Here is an 18,922-nt window from a genome sequence, read left to right as displayed (position 1 = left end):
CTACATATTTTTACATTTTCGATGGAACACTCTTGTGTTGATGTTGGGGTTTCATTGGGAAAGTGTTTTTCCATTCGATTCGACAAGGGCTTAGCTCGTGAAGCTGTGGCGCATGAGAAAGAAAAATGAGTCGGGAAATTGATTTTAAAGAGCTTAGTCCAATTGTTAAGCGAATCAAAGCTTTAAAGTAGGGATGAGCCAGGTTTTTCCCCCTGAATAAAATTAAGTGATGAATGACAACGCTAATCAATTCTGACCGTTTCTCTAACATAATTTCAAAAATATCCAAATATTTCATATTTAATTATTAACATAATTATACATTTGTAATAATGTTGAGTGATGGACCGTTTCCTAAAACGAAGTCCCACCATACATCAGGAATGAGCGGTTAAGCAACATATTATTATTCCTTATAACGGTAATCCATTGTATTAGTATTAGTCAGTGGAAACAGAGCGGTAGAAACCAAAATGAAACCTAATTCTGAGACATTTTCAACAGAAAACCCATCGACTTGTAACCATATGAAGTGAAAATTTCAGCAATACAAGTGAAAGCGAATTATATCCTCCAGACTGCGTCAGTGCAGTCAGTATTGAATGAAAGAATCTATCAAGATCCCCATCAGGGCGATCGAATTGAATTTTATGCAGAGATCTTTCCCCTCTCCCTGGCAAAACACTTACGGCTCCAACTATAGGCAATTCGGTCCACCTTAACCTCTTGTAACACGAAATGGAAATTCGCGATGTTGGGGTGAAGAGACGATGGTTTCTCCACCTCTTGGCAATGCCCCGCCCATCCATCGCCTCGTGTTTTTGTGCAAGTCATTTACAGAATAGAATTCTTGATTAAATTGGAGTACGTTTCGTGCTGCTCCCACACCCTTCCCCATCACCATCCACCTTCCATCAGCCGGGGATGGCGGCTTACGGGCCATGACTCCGAACCCAGCGACCATCTTTTCATTTGCCTAGATGGTGGTGATAGAGGGGGAGCGGGCGCTGAGAGGGTGAGTTGTTAAGGTAGGCAGACCCCACCTCCACCGCCACCTCTGCGCACTCTGCGCATATAAAATGAAGCCAACGCCATGGCCGTTTGAAGAATATTTGCTGCATATTCAAGGAACAGAGAGGAGAGCCTTTCTCCGACTCACCTTACCGCCCCCCTCCGCCATCCACTTCCCCGGCAAATCCACGCTCGGCCCCACGTCCGTCCCTTCCTCACCTGAGTTTGCTGAAACATGCGAAACTTATTTTGCAAGTTTTATGTCGACGTCGTCGACGAGAAGCAGATTTTATTTTTCGTCTTTCTTTTCTCCTTTTACATTTTTGCCTTTTTCCAGTTTTTCACATTTTGCTCTTTGGCTCAAATTACAAATACACTGAGATAAATTTTGTGTCGCCTCGATTTCAAGCGAGAAAGTGAGAAAAGTGTATACAAATATCTGTGTTATTATTAATCGTCGTTCGACTACAAGAAGTAGCTACTTTCCAACAACAATTTTTAGTTCGCTCCGACACCAAGCATCGGAGATACAAGTGTTTAGGCCTTATCCGTCAACAGATTTTGTTGGGCGAAAAAATATACAAATACTGAGCGAAATTGTTTAATTAATATTCTTCGAATTCTGCCTTGCGTTTCGCGCAGTGTGTCGCATGCATAAAATCGTCGGGAAAAAACTTAGAAGCCCAACGCGATTTAAGCAAGTAAGAAGGATCCAGAGGGCTCCACAGGCACATCCCCGTCCACGCCCTTAGCTCGAATTGCATGGCAAGATGCCATCGTCATTTGGCTGGCTGAATCGCTGGCAGAAGATGGCTATGGGAACCCAAGCATAAAATAGAATTTCTAACCAGCTACGCTCCACGCTCTGATGGGGAAGGGGCAGAAGCAGGGGCAGAGGCAGGGGCAGGGGCATGAAGAGGCTGGCTTTAAGCATTCTCGTTTCATGGATTAAATGAGTTCGAGTCGCAGGCACAGAACGGGTTTATCGGGTAATGGCAGTGCCGCAGCCTCGCATAACTCAGCACCGTTATGACGCCAGAAAGAGACACGACACCAGATACAGATACAGATACGCAGGCATTTCGAAAAAACAGACATCGATAATGCGTTAGTTCGAACGGCGATCGAACAGAGCGACTGAAGAAAGAAACAAACGGGAAAGTGCAGTGCCGTTCTGTTGCTGTTGCTGTTGCTTTTGCCGTTGTTGCCGCGCACCAAATACGCTGCGGGAACGACCTCGAGGCGCGCGGGAGGAGGCACCGCCGCAGCGGCACAAAGGCCGTTTGTTATGGTCATTAACGCTTTTATTGGCCCAGAACCAGGCCAGCAGGAGAGTCCTTTGCACCAGAGGTCGATGTCAGTGTCGCTCCAGTTATGGATAGGATTGTAATGTGTGAGCATGAAATATTAAATTTTAATCCTGTCGTAGTCGAAGGTCACCTAGCAGCAATAAATTTGATCGAACTGAGACTCGAAGTGCTCTCGTTTTCATCTGAAAACTGTCCCAGGGACATATCGGGGTACTCTTTTTTTACTGCTTATCGCAGTCATGACAAGCCATTATGAAATCCCTGGGAATACACTGAGGATCGACAATGAATCTCGAACTCTTTTTTGTGCTAGGGCCTTCGCCCAGGTTTGTAGTGTTCCCTGTTCCCTGTTCCCTGTTGGCTTCGACGCAATAAGGTCTCAGTGCGATTAATGCAGAGCATGCCCGAACTCTGAACTCATCATCATAAAAACTGGAACGACAACTATGCACGCCTCACATCTGGGGAAGGGGTCCCGAACCAAATTAGTGCGATTTCAGATGTAGCGAAGGCCAGCCCGCATAACCCCATCCACGCCTCCACGCCTCTGTCCCATACCACATTTCCATTCACAGGGGCCGATAATAGCAATGAAGTAGAAAATCCCGAAAAGCTCTGAAGCGCATAATGATGACTAGCTGGGGCAGAGATTGGGATGGAGGATGGAGGAGGTGTAATGGGAGGCCCCATGGCCTGTCTTCGCATATCGATGCGAGGGAGGATGGAACAATTCCGAAACAATTCCCAGCGATGGAAATGCCAACGAAACGGAAAACTAATTCCGTCGTTTGTGAGTTAAATGACGAGGCCGTAGACAAAGTCGCTCTGGAGAGGGACCTCGGGTGGGTAAAGCGTTCTATACAGTGGGTGGGCTGGCAGCTAAAAAGGAAATCTAATTAGCTAAAACCGTTTGTGCTGGATTCTTCATGCATCTGGACATAGGTTATCAACGCGGTTGTTAAACTATAAAACCCAATCAAACAAAATTTGGAGAAACTAAATTGTATGTATTAAGACAAAACTTTTAAAATATATATATATACGTAATATATTTGGACCAGTCCAAGCCGTTTTATCCCACTGTGCAGCGACAGTTTCCCGACCAGAGGCACGTTTGTTGCCTGGATAAACGATTTCCAATAAAAATACGGCTCCGCTAGTGTCCCGGAAACTCGGTTGTTGCTCTGGGTCTCGGATGGCAGGCCTAGGAATCCTCCCAGACCCGCTACTGCCTCTGGTCCTGCTCTGATGCTATCGCCTTCAATTGTTGATGGGGGCTGGTAGATCGAGAGGAGCTGGAGTTGGGGGGTCGAGGTGGCACACGATGCGGCATTAAATTGTATTAAAATGCGCAACGCACACACACAAACACACACACACTCCTCACGCCCCCTGAAAGTGCTCCCTGGCGGCGGGCAAACCTTGAATGCCTCGACTAAAAGACGGCATTTATTTTTAGTCGCTTCTCGTGGCCGCCATCGGTGAGCATGAACATGGCCGAGGACCGAATGGGGATGAGGACCGATTTTGGATTCCTGAACAAATGGTATTTTATTTATTTTTATTGGCAAATGTCAACGAGGCGTCGATTCTTTTATTCGAGAGCTCCTCAGAGTGCTGTCCCGTGCTCTGCGATGCCGATGGAAATCATATTGGAAAGTTTTAATTCCGTCAAGGGTCTTTCGGTTTATGGCCATCCAAAGGAAATAGTTTCGCTAATGGTAATAGTTTCAGGGCTTGAAATTGAAGTATTGAGCACACTTTAGCGTTGACTCATTCATTTACTGAATTCAGTTTGAATTCATATTCGAGTATGTTGAATATGTTTCAACATCAGAATACGAGTATGTATGTTTCAGCATAAGACTTACCAGAAGCAAGTTCAAAGCCCTATGGGTAACAAAATCAATTGAAAACACAACTGGAAATACAAGGGATGATATATGTTATGATAGAAAATAGAAACCTTCATTCGCGTTGTAATTTATAAACTAGAAATAGACTACGAACAAAATACATTACAAATGTTTATACTTTAATAGTGATTGGGTAGTTCTATATTCACCAAAAAAGATACGAAGCTAAATATGACCTGACTTTACGTAACAAAAAATAAAAGTGGTTTTTGATGTTGGGATACGAAATTTCAAAACCGATGGCTGAGATTGGGCTAATTTTCTGCGAAATTTTTTAGATAGTTCAATATCTGAGAGAGACTTTAAGATTAAACTTTTATCCAGAATCATCTTTCTTATAGAAGGAAAACTTGACTATAAAAATAACAACAAATCTATTAAAGTGAATTTCTGTTTATTTTAATAGGTTTTCAGATCAAAGTTAAGGAAATTAACTCTTTTTTTGCACCATTGTCGAGCATCTAGTTTGTTCTTTACTTCATCTAGCCACTTAAGGTTAGACACGAATACATTTTGAGTACAAAATCATTGTTTGGATTTCTGGATTCTTCTGGATTTCCATTGATTCCATATTTCATTGATGAATGCGGGTTGAACGTACTAGAATGTTCAAGTGATTTTACGAAAATCTGCAGTTTATTCAGGACTAAATAAAGAATTCAAATTTAAAATACTTTAATTTAAAATACGATTAATGATCTAATAATGTTTAACAAAAGTTATTATTTCTAATGTATTTCAGCTCCAGCCCCGGACAAAATGCCGTCGGACTAAAGCAAAGAGCAGCAGCCCGGGCAGCAAAAATGCGCCATCATGGCCTCGCATAAACATAAAGAAGAAGAACGTATGAGAGAGAGAAAGAGAGAGAGAGAGAGAGAGCAGTCGTGGAATGTGGTGATTGCGATACGCCGACGCTGACGTTGACAGCAGCGGCAGCCATCATGGATGAGAGAAAAGAAATAACGTCGCTCCTCTCGCTCTCGCTCTCGCTCTTGCTGCCGGTCTCATTCTCGCTGGTGCCACAGCCATGCTGCCAAGCTAACGCTGCCGCCAGTAAGTAAATATGCTGTTGGAGTGGTCCAACAGCTACCGGTTCTGGTCGTGCGCCGATGTCGACATCAAACAGACAGAGGAAGGACTTCCAGGACAAGAGCTTTCACGGAGCCCAATGCCAGGTCAGTATTCTTCATTTAACGTTGTAGCTAGAAGTAGAAAAAAAAAGTAAATATTAAAAAATTACAATAATAAAATGGCATTAAGAAACTGTTTCGGAAGAAACCACTCATCCTCATCAGCGATCTTTTCTTTTTCAATGAAGAAAAATATGGTAGATCGGGAGTTGCGGTTCTGACGTGACGGCCAACTCCGCCTGGTGGATGTTCCGTTTCAACGAGCTTACTCATTCCTTCTCTTTCACACACTCTTCATCGTGCAGTGTGCGCCCCCTGGCGGAGGGGAGCTACATATACTGACTGAGTTTCGTTTCAGATAAGAATGTTCCAAGCCATTTCTGGCTGGACGCTCTTGCACACCAATACATTCGAACGAAGTCCACTTCTCTTTAGCACTTGTCAGTGTGTGGGTGTGCTCTCTCTTAGCTGCTTGCATGTATTGGTGGGTGCTCTTAGCCGACTCTCTTAGAGGGTGCTCTTAGCCGACTCTCTTAGCCGCCTCTCTTACGTTTGCTCTCCTACACCTGTTCAGTGTTGGAGTGTTGTTTTGGCGCTTCATTGTTTTTGTTTGCCTTCGCTTGCCCTCGCCCTCGCCCTCGCCCTCCCTCTCTCTCTCACTCTCTCTCTCTGCCCTGCGCCCCCACCCTGTTCACTCATCACTCTGCACTCGTTGCTGTTGCCTTTCCCTCTCTGACTGATGCCATTTGCTTATTGGACGTCGATGCAGTTCCTCTTCCTCGAGCCCCCCACCCCCTTAAACGACATCCCATGGCGCAGCTTGAAATCTTGTTAGAATTTAATGGAATCAAGTCCTGCGCAAGTTTCGGGCTTTGGGGAAATGCAATTTCCTTTTTTACGATTTTCTTCAGCCAAAGCATCTTTTCCCCTTTTTTGGTTTGCATTCCCAACTTCTTGGCTTCGCATTTTTTCTGTGGGTACCACGGAGGGGTGGATGCAGTGGAGCATTGCATCAGTGAAAGATATAATAAGTTTTCGCTCACTTGGCAACAAAGTCGGCTGCAGTCGATGCCGATGCATTGTGGGTGGCGGGGCACTGGCTTCTGCTTCTGCTTTTGCTTTTGCCGCTGCTGATAACAATGATTGGTGCTATCGCGCCACCGAATACACAACAACAATGTCGAGCCAGCATCTTCTGGGAGGGAAGTTGCAATGAATAGTTGCATACAGAATACGGCTACGATACTGATCAGGAATGTATACATATGCATATGCACATATGTACATATGTATGTACATATACTGTATGCTTCCTTCTGGGCTGTTACATACTCTCTGAGTACCGGACGGGGTTTAACACTCCAATTGGAAAACAGGACAATTGGATGGGTTCGCGTATCGGCTAAGGGTGCAGCAATGAGTTCGATAGCCGTATTGTAATCAAAATCCACATACATATGTATGTATGTATGTAGCCTTACTTAGGTAGCGTTACAGCTTCACAACTTCACTCACATATCAGATCAGATGCCCCTACATCTTTCCTTGTGTGTACATATGCCAGAGTGTGTGGAAATGTGTGGAAACGGTTAAATATATCGCTTTGTTTGTTATTGAAACAATGCGCCTACACATCGAAGTCGAACGCAAACATTACATATAATTTCGCTTTGTTTATCCTGGGCACCTTCGAATACTTCGAGTGCGGATTGGAGAGGTTAAATTTGTTCATGACCTTCGCAGCCAGTTGCAGGCCTACCGCCTAACCGCCATCTATCTCCTCCTCATTATTCGATACAACCGACAACATTTTGAACGATTCGCATTGATTTTACAATTAATTTTATAATTTAATTGGCCGTTTACGATAATGGAGTGTGGAGTCTTGTTTAAATTTCATTTAAACTGATAATTCTTTTTATTTGCAATTTAACTTGTAATGTACAAACAAAAACCAATTTTCTCATAATACATAATAATATACACATTTGTACATATTATACTTAAAATATTCAAGTACTGTTAATTTTAAATTCCATAATTAATACTGAATACTGCTTCTGTTTTCTACTAAAAATTTGGCCGAATTGTTTTGCACATGCTATTATCCTCCTCGACCATTCGGGTATTCGTGCAAATCTCATGGGACTCAGAGATTATGGGACAGCTCCGGCAAAAGACGCGGAGGAAATGCATACAGATGCAAATGAAAAGGAGCAGTAAAGAATTGTGGCTGGAATCAATCTGTATGCCGGCGGAAAATATTTCGAGCAGGGACATAAATCAGATGGGCGTTAAGGATGCAGGGCACAGGAGATGAAGTCGCTTGCCGAGATTCCCAAATCCCGTATTGGAAGCTCGCGAATGGGATGGCGGAGGGGCCAGTCTCGGGGCGGACGTCATAATCGTTCCAGTGACAAGACATAAAATTTGAGTTTTACGATTTAACTGGGCCATAAAGCAACCAATTAGTGTCACTGGCAGAGGCAGAGTCTTTCCCAGTGCCTTGGCGGGGGCAGTGCGTGTAGATTGAATACTCGCCTACGGTTATGAGTGTGAAATTCGTTTAATTGCTTTATGATAATTCTGACAGCTCATTAAAAAAGTAAACGAAATACAAGAAGCTTAACGGTTTGTTTCTTGTTTTTGGCTCCTGCTTGGGATTGGGAGGGGGCTTATATTGGAGCTGGGATTGCGTTTTCCGTTCAAGTGACTTTTTAAGGAGCTGCCTAATATACGACTTCCCCCACAGCACGCACAACCAGATTCAGAACCAGGCTCTGTCCCTATCCCTGTACCTGCCCTTGTCCCTGTGTGGGAGTAATAAAAATGACGACAGTTTCGTTTTATTTTTTATGACAAAGCGTCGTCTGCGGTGTCTACTTCGTTGTCGCGCGCTGGAGCTCAAGTGTGTCCACAGATCCGTATATGTATGTGCTCCTCCCTCTGCTGGGCAGGTGGATAATTTTTATTGCCGTAAATCACAATGTCAATTGTTCTTGTAATGGCCGTGCCATGGATGGCACAAAAATGGAGACATCGAGTGTGCTCCTGCTCCATCGTCAGACAGACAGATACGCGTACGTACGAGTATCTCAATTGAGCGAACAACTGAATTAAAAAAAAAAAAAACAAATGCGAAATAAATCTGAATTGAACGGCTGAATCACAATAAAAATGATTGGGATTGATGGAAAGGTTGCAAAATATAGAGACGGATGGCTCTGATTGTGTTCTCCTCCAAGTACATGCCTTATCGCAATTAACCGAATCGCATGCAAAATTCATTTGCGGCTCTGCTCGTTGCAATCGCAGACCAGATCCAATTGCAATTGTCCCCCTTCCAAGTCGAATCGCAGCTTCTCTTATCAGCTATCAGTAGTCATTGGCATTGATCGATCAGGCCTGGGCCTAGTCGAACGAGGCCTGGCCAATCGATTGGGCGCAGACCAGGCCCGGCCAGAGCAGCTAGGTCCAAGCTGCCAGAGGCTATGTTTATTTGAGAGTCAGTCTTCGTCGGGAGTGCCGGCCCGATGCCACTTGATGGCCCCCTCTATGGGTGCTCGCTGCTGGAATAAATAAAATGCCATTGTGGCTCGAGCAGTGTGCGAGAAATTCGAACCAACCCAATCGGGAGCCAGCATGAGCCGCTAGAGAGGTGAGTAAACAAAAATGAAGAATGTCCGCTGATTGACATTATCCGGTGCACACGGGATCCATGAAACGTCGATAATGGTACCCATACCCATACACCCAGCGATTGCCATTAAGGATTTCCGCTGCGGCCATAGTTCCTTTGAGCTGTTTGGGCGGAGTTGATGTCTCTGTTGCTGGGTATGTGGCATGGGTATGGGCATGGGTACCACGGTATCGGGGAACATGACAGGTTATAAAGAAATAAACAAGGCGTCCTCGGGAGGGAATGCCAAAATGTTTTTGATGGATGGCTCGAGTGACCAGCAGAGCCCCGTTGTCATCTGGGTCCCCTCATTCCACGAATATTTCCAACTAAAAAGAAAACGAAACGAAAAATTATTTAATTTACTTAAAAGCTTCTGCAGCTGGTTCCATTTTCTCATTTTCCGCTGTTTTCCGTTGCATTCCGCTGTGTAGTCTTTTTTGACAAAATAAAATATTTAAGCGCAGAGGGAAAAACAAAATCGAAGCAAAGCAACGAAACTTGAAATATATTCCGCTGTATCCGTGTGCGTGTGTATCTTTACATGTATGTGCGTGCGTGCGTGCTTGTGTATCTGTATCTTGGAAATGTCTAAAAGTGTTTCTACTTTGGCTCCCGATTCTGTTTTTGGCACTCTGCCTGCAGTTTGTTTTTGTTGGTTTTCCCATTTTTTATTCTCTGATTCCGTCTAGTTTTCCATTTCATTCCTCCACATTGCCCACAGGAGCAAAAACAACTACAACTACAACAACGTATCATCATCATCATCAGCACGGTCGCCCATTGTGTTTTTCTTATATTGTTTTTCTTGGCAATTTTCGTTTCATTTCCCTTCGACTACACTCAAAAAAACAATGCATCAAAACGATGATATTTAGTAATGAATTTGATACTATGTACATATTATGAACATTTTCAAACTGATATATTCCGGCTTGAACTCAAAACCTTCTTATTATCGTATCTCATACCAATAACATGTTTCGTTGAGTGTAGACACACCTTCTCACTCATTCTCAGCTCGTATTCGCACTCGTCTCTTTCGCATTTCCGTTTCGCATCATAATTTTCCATTCAACGACGGCGACAACAAAGGAACACCATTGAAAATCAAGTTCCTAGGGATGGATCCATCTTGGGTGGAGTACTACTACGAGGCCCAGAGAGGAGCTGCCAAATTTCTCTGGCTGCTCCTCCCATTCGCGTACTCAGCCGGCCGAAACGCCTTCCTAGTTCAAGTCCCGTATTTAGCACGGCCCTCTGTGTGGAAGGTTCCATTTCCCTCGGGGACTTTCCAAATGTGCCGTAAGCAAAGCACGCGCCGATGAACGAAAAGAACGGCAGCAGGAACTCAATGGAACGTCACATCCAAGTTTGAGAATACAGAATACGTGTTCTGAGCTATTTTCAAGTTTTGTCGTTTTAATTTATTGACCATCAGGTGAATGTAGCAACTAAGGTTGATCCGCCAGGGGTAAATCGCTTCAAAACCGATACTTTTCTATCTCTTTTTATTTCTTATAAACTTTGATAAAGAGACGTACACATAAATCAATCCCAATATGGTTTTCTGTATACAAAAATGCACATAATGGCACAGTTTGACTTGCGCTCCAAGTCGAAGTTTGTATACTCTAAAAAAATATACTCTATACTCCTAGATTACAGACAAACATTCTATTGATTTTAACCGACTCTTTAAACCCTTCTGGAAATGTGTTTAACCATATTTCGTTGATAGGAAATATCTGTTCTCTGGCTTTAATTTATGATTGCCACGAATAGGCCCCCCTCCCTGGTACTCCAACCCAGAGTACCTCCAGAGGAAACTTTAAACAAATATACAGAGTGGAATGTAGGAGATGTAGGAACAGAAATAGATCAGATTTCCGTCGTCAATTGAGTGGCGTAGTAAAAGTTTGACAAATTGGAGCGTGTCAGGTGAATTCAGTTGAAAAAGCACATAAATTAGAAATCATAAAAAGCGACAATGGAAGCAGTAATAAGGAATGAGGCGATAAGGAATTATAATTAATTGTTGATGTTTGAAAAACGATCCACTATCGCAAAGAGGCAAACGCAAAGCCCTGATTCAGTTTTGTTTTAAATATCTGAGTTAGTTTAATCTATTCGGGACTAAGTAAGAGAGCGAATGTTTAACCAAGAGGAAATTATGACTGGTGGGGATGCCAGGCGGAATGGAGATGACGATGGGAGAGCCGACGGGGCCGAGCTCAGGATTCAATTTGTCTGAGCGGCTGCTTATCTGGTATAAAACCAAGTGAGGCAGCAACCGAGGAATGCCAAGCGCTGCATTGCAACACCGACCGACCCCTCTCCCTCGTGGCTAGCATAATCCGATGATGATGAAGCCGACTGGGTAGCCATGATATGGCCACCGCGCTGCATTCATTCTGTTGCCAGCAGCCAAAGCGACACGCACACATCCAAGCTCATGCACACACCAGCTGCCACACGAGCGGTGTGCTGTGTGTGCCATATCTATCGCCATATGGCGCGGCATCCACTGAGAACTTTTAAAGTGGCGTCATGTACGAGAATTTCCTTCAGCGGAAAAGCGAGATACTTCCCGGGGTCGTCGCAATGCGAAAACTGGCACATGCGCAATGCCGGACCAACTAGGGAGCCGGGCCGGCTTGGGGCACTGGGAGCTATCAGCGGTGGTGTGGTGGGACTCGGGACTGGGATGTGGTGGCACCCGACGGGGACGGGGCCACCGAGCTTTTTAACTCACCTGATGGAAATGAGCACAAAATGGATAAGATCCCCAAACTTATGTCGAGGTAAATCTGGTTCAGCTTCAATTGCATCGATCTGGGTTCCATTTAATGGGCTGCAGGATCGAAGCTTTTCTACTGAGTGAATTTTGTACCATCCGATTCCAACTGAAAGTACCAGATAAAAAATATTCGTAAGGGAGATTTCATCAAGATTTCATAAGAACATTGGGCAAAATAGTTGAATTTCGATAAGTTTTAAATGCTCAACGATTCAGTTTGCTCAGGGAAAGAAAGGCACTCGTTTTTACCAGCAATAACGCGAATAAAATATTTAAAATTATTACTAAAACTTGTTCCTTCCTGCCATCGATAGGGAATTTATTCGCCAAAGCCGAGCCGCTTACCGTAAATTGCAATTTATGCTCAGCGGCAAGCCGAACCCCCCTCCAGTCAGTGCTCCTCCTTCTCTTTGTCCTGCGGCTTGGAGAAACCCGTTCCACGAGCATCCGTGGCCCCTTAGCAGAGCCCGAAACGGAGGCTCCATTTCAATTTGAATTAAGTAATCATAACTAATAATTGTTCGGCGTCCACTGCATCTGCATCTGTTATTTTTGGGTTCGTTGATCCATGGGAATGGCCGCCATGCGCCGCCATCGAGAGTGCCCCGGATTCGCATTTGGATTCCATAATTTTTACGACTCACATCTCCGCACTTACTCTCTGGTCGATTGGACATCGGCACACAGACATCGTACTCGAATGTGGTCGAATGGTCAACTGGGGAACTATTAGGCGATGGGCGTATGAAGTGCAACTCTCCATTTCTCGCAGAGCAGCGCAATCAATTGTCATGGCAGACAGTCCGATCGGGGAGGGCAGGGGAGTCCGTGCAGCTGAAGCAGAATGCTATACGAGGGCAAATATTTGTGCTGCCTGTCGGCATGTGGCACAGACCAGAGGCCAACCCGTTCAAAAATATGAAAATATATATTTAGAAAATTGCAATTTATATGGCTGCCATAAACAGAGGCTGCGACGCTTTCACTTTTCCCGGAATGTTAGAGACGCTTCATTTTTTGACCAAAACCTCCGTCTTTTTGGGATAATTGCATTCAGAGCGTTGCAGACGCAGGTCACAGCAGAAATACACCCCCGGCCCTGAACCCTTTCCCGCACAGTCGGAGATCACCGCGGACGTTCCATTTCCGCAGCGGGATGAGACTCGAATACAACTGCAGGTCGTACGATCCTCAGTGGAGGGACCTCACATAAGTGAAGATTGAGAAAATATGAGGATCCGGAATGTTGTCTGACGAATTGGGCTAATAAGAACCATATATTCTCGGAAACGGGAAAAGCAGCCAGCAGTATTTGTATTAGTTTTCATTCCATCTAAGAATGCTGCTTAAAAGCAGCAATTCTCAATTCAGATTGGAGAGGAGACTTTTGGATTTTATAGCTAGATATTTTGCATTAATAAGTATGGATATACATATATTTCCAGTATAACCTTGCTATGTAAATTAGAGGTGGAAAAGCACAGAAATATGTTGGATATTTTACAGTTTCGACTGAGTTTCTTTTGATTAAGTTTCTCCCATTTATCCGAGGCATTGCAATTGACACCTCCATCTCGTTCAGCCGTTTAAAGGTATTCCCTTGCCTTGCCTTGAAGATTCTTTGAAAGCGACTGCTCGGCTCGCGTCGTGACGTGACCCTCGTTCCGATACAATCGAGCATACATAAATAAATCGGAACACGAGTAAATACTTACAACAAATCAACACGAAGAGTGCGGGGAAGACGTGGGGAAACGTTTTAGTTTTCCATTTGATTTGCCCCGCACGGCTCCGGCTCCAGTTCCAGTCGTCGGAAAATAGAAAATATTAATGAGCAAAAGTTTCTGCTCCGGAGTAGACCTTTTATGGGATTTCTATATGGACAGACATAGGAACAGACAGACCCGCTAGTTAGCCTCCTCCTCCACTTTGGTATGGACATGTTTGTCATTTACAAGTTGCGCTGCCAATTACTCTGAGGACCACCGAGCACTCCAAAGAGATGGCAGGCTCTGCCACTGGCCCACGACACAGTCCTGCCCATGCCCATGCCCATGCCCATGGCTCTAGCTGCTCATTACGAAAATGAAAGCAGTTTTTCTGGCAGACGGACGGAGAACGGTAGCCGGAGCGGAGCGTAGATACTATACATGAACTCGGCAAATGCTTGACTAGAATTTATGCACACAAGCATATTCCATTGGGGAATTCGAATCGAGGTCGGGCGAGCTCTGGTGCTGTCTATCCATCTCTTTTCTGTCTGTCTGTCTGTTTTTCCATCAAACAAGGAAACTAAAAAGTTTTGCAAAAAGCATCACATGAAAATGGGTAGAAAAAAAATGATGACGCCCTCGATGGGGGCCGGGGGCGGATGAGACAAACAAGCAGCAACCACTCGACGGAACGGACGATGGTACTACAGTGGGTGGAAAATGGCGAACGGGTGGAGCCGTAGCAATGGCAGTAACAGTAGCAGGGGTGTAAAGGGCCACACGACCTATGTGAGCATAAAATCGGGCTCGAACTGGAACTGGAACTGGGACTGAGACTGAGACCTGTGGTGGGGACTGTGTGAAGCATCGATGTCGGCATAATCGAATGAGCGACGAGTAATGGAGCGCACGGAAGACCCGCAACTGGACCCCATGGAATATGAATGCATCTCGAGCATCTTCCCGGATCTATCAATATACATACGAGTAAATATGCCAGGCCGCCTCTGTGGGAATACGACCACAAGTATCTCGTGGTGCGTGAACGGGGGGGCCACAGCCACCGACCCCCTTACAGTCCCCTCCCCTGGAAACAACTATGAATTTATTGTATTTTTGCTTTCTGCAAACACGAAAGCGCACTTTCCGAGGTATTGGGTTGGGTTGGGTTGGGTCTGGGCCCGGCTGTGGGTGAGGGTGGGGGGTGGGGGAAGGCGCTGGGCCGAAATGAATTGAAATAAAATGATAAGCGTGAAATAATAATGAGGAGCGTGATCCGGCATAAATCGGGTCGCTCACATGATCCGTACATATACTGCCAATGAACAAGGACTGGGTCTGGGTACGGGTCCGGGTCCGGTCATTCGTGCTCTGTATGTAATCGGCTGTGAAAAGTATTTGCATGTAAGCATGCTTACGCTTACATACCCCGGCCAATGTACCGAAGCCCGTATGCACTCCCACTCCTGGTAGTTAATGGATGTCCTTCCCATATGCCAATTTTAGAGTACCGATCAGCGAAATTTTTATTTGCTTCATTTAAACAGCATTTCTTTGTTTTCTACCTCATTTCAGTTTGATTCCTGTCCGACCCCTGGGGCGAGAATGTCGCCAGGCTGCAGCTGTTCCAGGTAAGTCTGCATCCAAAACGTCTCTCATTTGTTTGGATATATGCTAAATAAAAGTAATAATAATGGCGATGCGCATAAAACCCCGTATGGCAACTGCCAAGCTGTCCAATTGAATCGAGCCGCAGGTGCAACTGGGGAGAGACAGCAGTCGAGCTTTGTTCTGCCAGAAGATCCCTAAAACGCTCCACATTCGTACGCCTGTTTCGAATTTTATTTGCAAACATGATTTTTGGTAAATTACTTTCCTAAACGAGGCGGAGGGCATACAGATGTACATATGTGTGGGGCATATGAAATAGTTGCGACCCAATGCTGTACCTTTTGCCATTTATTTTCCACACCCTCCCGCCCCTGCCCAAGACCCAGTTCACAGAATGCTGCCTCGATATGAAAAAAGGCAAAAGTTGATCAAATAAATGGCGAAATTTCCATATTCCAGCGATAAGAACAGAAACGTGTAGCTCAAAGATTTCCATCAAATCGAATCGGAACGAAAAAGAGACGGGGAAGGGCAGAGAAATCGCCTGCCCAGGCGACCGAGTAACAAGTTGTGCGAATCTCTATCTAAGGGTAGTGGGAGGGTTTCCGCAGGCTGTCCTGCAGGGATGGAGCTTCTGCGAGGCAGGTGCAACCCCCGTCGCTTAGCTAAGTAAATGGGTTGGCCGACGAACGTGACTCGCCTTGAAACCCGCCATCGCCCTGCCCCGATAATGGAGGGCACATGACGGCTTCGCCGGAGCTACTGCTGCACCATGGAACATCAAACGAACTTTTCTGAATAGCAACGTCCGAATAAAAAGAAATGTTTGAATAGAGATTTATTAAATTTGGCTACACATAAATTTTTTTAATTGGCCAAAGTATAGCAGCGGCAATTACAAATCGAACCGAGGTTTGAGATGTTTTTAAAAAATGAGAAATGGGATCTTACTCTTTCTTTTTAATTGAGAATACATACAGGTGTTATTGAATTAATGGTCTGAATCCCCTTTGTTGTTATTGGTACTGCGAAAAATTTCCCAAATTTCTGAGAATAAGACCAAGGTACATAGATGTACATATGTATCCGATCCTTTCCAATAACATTCTCCCAGACACTGCCCCACCCACATAAGCCAACCCAAATATTTATTTAGTTACAAGAACAATTTTTGTTACCTTGTTCGAATCCCAGAGGCTATAGACTTTTCAAGCTCTCGCCGATTTAGATGGCATTTATAATAGTTCCACTGTGCGTTGACATCGCAAATCTTGCGAGGAAGCGGAAGCTGGCCAAAGCCGGCCACGACTCCGAACTAATGAGGAATACACGTAATTACATGAGGTTACACAATATTAGCAACCCACCTCCATATCTGGCTCAGCCCTCGGCACTCTCTTACTGCTTCCCTGCCACTCCTCCATCGCCCCATGTGCTCTGGTGTGCATAGTTGCGTTGTAGGAATCAATGCCCAGAGAATGAGACAACCCCAGAAATTTAATAAACACGCAAGTGCACGGAAGTGAATTCTCCCGTCAGTCTCTTATGTAAGTCGCTCCACCTCCACTTTCCCTTCACTAAGACGAAAGACGTCTTTCCTTTGTGGTCGGTCTCCGACTCTGTCAGTCTCTGCCTCAGCCTCTGACTCTTGCGGCTCATGTCTTCAGGCGGTAAATAAATACCTCGTTTATTTGCCTGACTTTTGCCAGTTTCATTAAGCGCTCTCCACACTCGCTTCAATTGGTTGCTTTATTTGCGGCTTCAATTTGCCTGCCTTTTGTGCCTTTTAATTAAATGTATCTCTCTCCCCTCTCCCCTCTTCATTGAGCCAAAACCAAATAAAATAGTCTACAGATTGTTAAGAAGGAGTGTGTTCTGCTCTGTCGGTATATTGATCAGTTAACGGAAGGTATTGCGCGAATTTAATGAAATTTTAGCCGAAACAGGTGGAATTTTCAATTGAATCGCAAACTATCGTATATAGAATTAACTCGAATTTTAGTGTTATTAAATGTTTCGTAATTGTCTTTATGTTCTTGTATATATTTAACGCAAAATGAAAACCATTGATGCAAGGTATCTCTGGGATAATATCTCTCTACAATATCTCGAGTTCGTACTGAATTGGCTTCCAGTAAATTTATTTAAGCAACATCGAAAAGGGTTTTGCGCGGCATAGCACTTTTTGCTCGGCATGTCTGAACAGCTGTAAATAAGTAATGACATTACGTCTGAAGAAGAGGACTAGAGAACATGTAAGTGGCTTGGCTTGGCCCACCCCGATGCCGGACCCCGTGGAACAGGTAACTTGACGCTGTAAGGTCCGCTGGGGCAGAGGCAGATGTGGGGAACTTCATTTGAAATGTTAATCAGCGCTGCGTGGTGCAAAATTCCAATTGCCAGGCGAAGGTGAATTAATTTTATTAATTTCTTAGATACATTTGCATGGAGAGCAACCCATCGCTGCCGTTCCCGCTTCGAGTGGCTTGATTACATTAAGGATGCGCAATTAGAAAGGCCCGCAGTCTTCCAAAAAAAAGTCAGTCCATGTCCATAGGCTCGAAGAGAAATGGGGAGGGTGGAGGCGGTGGCGGTGGCCAGAACTCAATTTCATTAAGTGCCAGAAGGTGCTGCCCTTGGCATTTCGAGCCATTCCCACTTCACCTTCCTAGGCCGCGGGAATTAGTAAAAGAGTTCAAGGGGCAGAGGGTGAGAAGAGATAAAACATGAAAAATGGGTTAATATTCTGCAGCCTGCACTGGAAAAGGAAATTCATTCTCCTTCGGAGATAGCTCGGAAAAACTTTTGTATACTTTTAGACAGGCCTCGGCTTACCTTCCTTATTTTTAGAGGGAATATATTTTCTTGCGGTGTACTCTGGTCCCATTTCTCGACATCCCATTGTATCTGAGGGAGAATTTTGTGCGATTCCCTTGCGTTTGATTTATTTGCGTCAGAATGCTGGAGGCCACGGCTAATGAAACGTGTGGAGGAGCACGGCCGCAAGTTGTGAACAGACATAAACAGCTGCGCACCGAACGGGTGCGAGTTGAATGGTGGGGTGAGGGTGGTCGCTGCATATGTGTATATGTATATATTTCAATCTCTGGCCCGATACTGCCACGGACAAGGCACCGTAATTGCTTCGCACCTCTGCATGAATGTACACACATATAAATACATACATATGTGCGAGAATGTACGCAGAGGTGCCGCAATCACAGCCAAGTCTCAGACTGAATCTCACGTGGCATCAACAACAAGCAACCACTGCAAGTCAAAGATGACCTGTCCCGCTCTCTCTGGCAGGAGACGCGCACACGCTGCGTCCTTGTCGCGCATACGCACACAGGCACAGGCATACACAGGTAGCGCTCTCGGGCTGTTGGCGGCCATTGAAACTGGCAGCCATTCCCCCTGCCCCATGCAACCATGCCACGACCAACTCGAATTCGACTGCGCAAGCAGCGCACACACACCACACCATAGAGACAGAGATTGACTTGAATCGAGGCAAAAAATCTGTTCATACCTTTTGCAGTTATTGGATTTAAATTTATATTTCTGGCAGTGGCTGAGGGCAACAGTCCGGCCCCATTCGTAAACACGCCTCAGTGGGGCACAGCAGATAAATATGAAACAACGGATAACGCTATAATCGAGTACCTCTACTATAAGATACCTGCTAATCGGGACAGGATAAATATACTCGTACTCGATTTGCATATGCATCAAACTTTTTGGTTCCACCGA

At 44.9% G+C, this 18,922-nt stretch overlaps 1 long non-coding RNA gene across 6 annotated transcripts in view; it reads left to right on the top strand.

Moving 5' to 3' along the window:
• Nucleotides 1–18,922, top strand: part of LOC108155234 — a 101,814-nt gene that overhangs the window by 21,983 nt on the left and 60,909 nt on the right. For 4 of the 6 annotated variants that reach the window (XR_004472098.1, XR_004472094.1, XR_004472097.1 and 1 more), the window contains exons 1-2: nt 8,532–9,025; nt 15,134–15,189. This is a non-coding gene — a long non-coding RNA (uncharacterized LOC108155234). Of the gene's footprint in view, nt 1–1,914; nt 2,405–4,979; nt 5,413–8,531; nt 9,026–15,133; nt 15,190–18,922 lie in introns of those variants that run through there. The other 2 variants (XR_004472096.1, XR_004472095.1) reach the window with 2 other exon arrangements.

Source organism: Drosophila miranda, chromosome 2 (assembly GCF_003369915.1).
Source record: "Drosophila miranda strain MSH22 chromosome 2, D.miranda_PacBio2.1, whole genome shotgun sequence".
Classification (NCBI taxonomy): domain Eukaryota; kingdom Metazoa; phylum Arthropoda; class Insecta; order Diptera; family Drosophilidae; genus Drosophila; species Drosophila miranda.
Note: the sequence above shows the minus strand (reverse complement) of the source record. Positions and strands in the feature narration are given on the sequence as shown.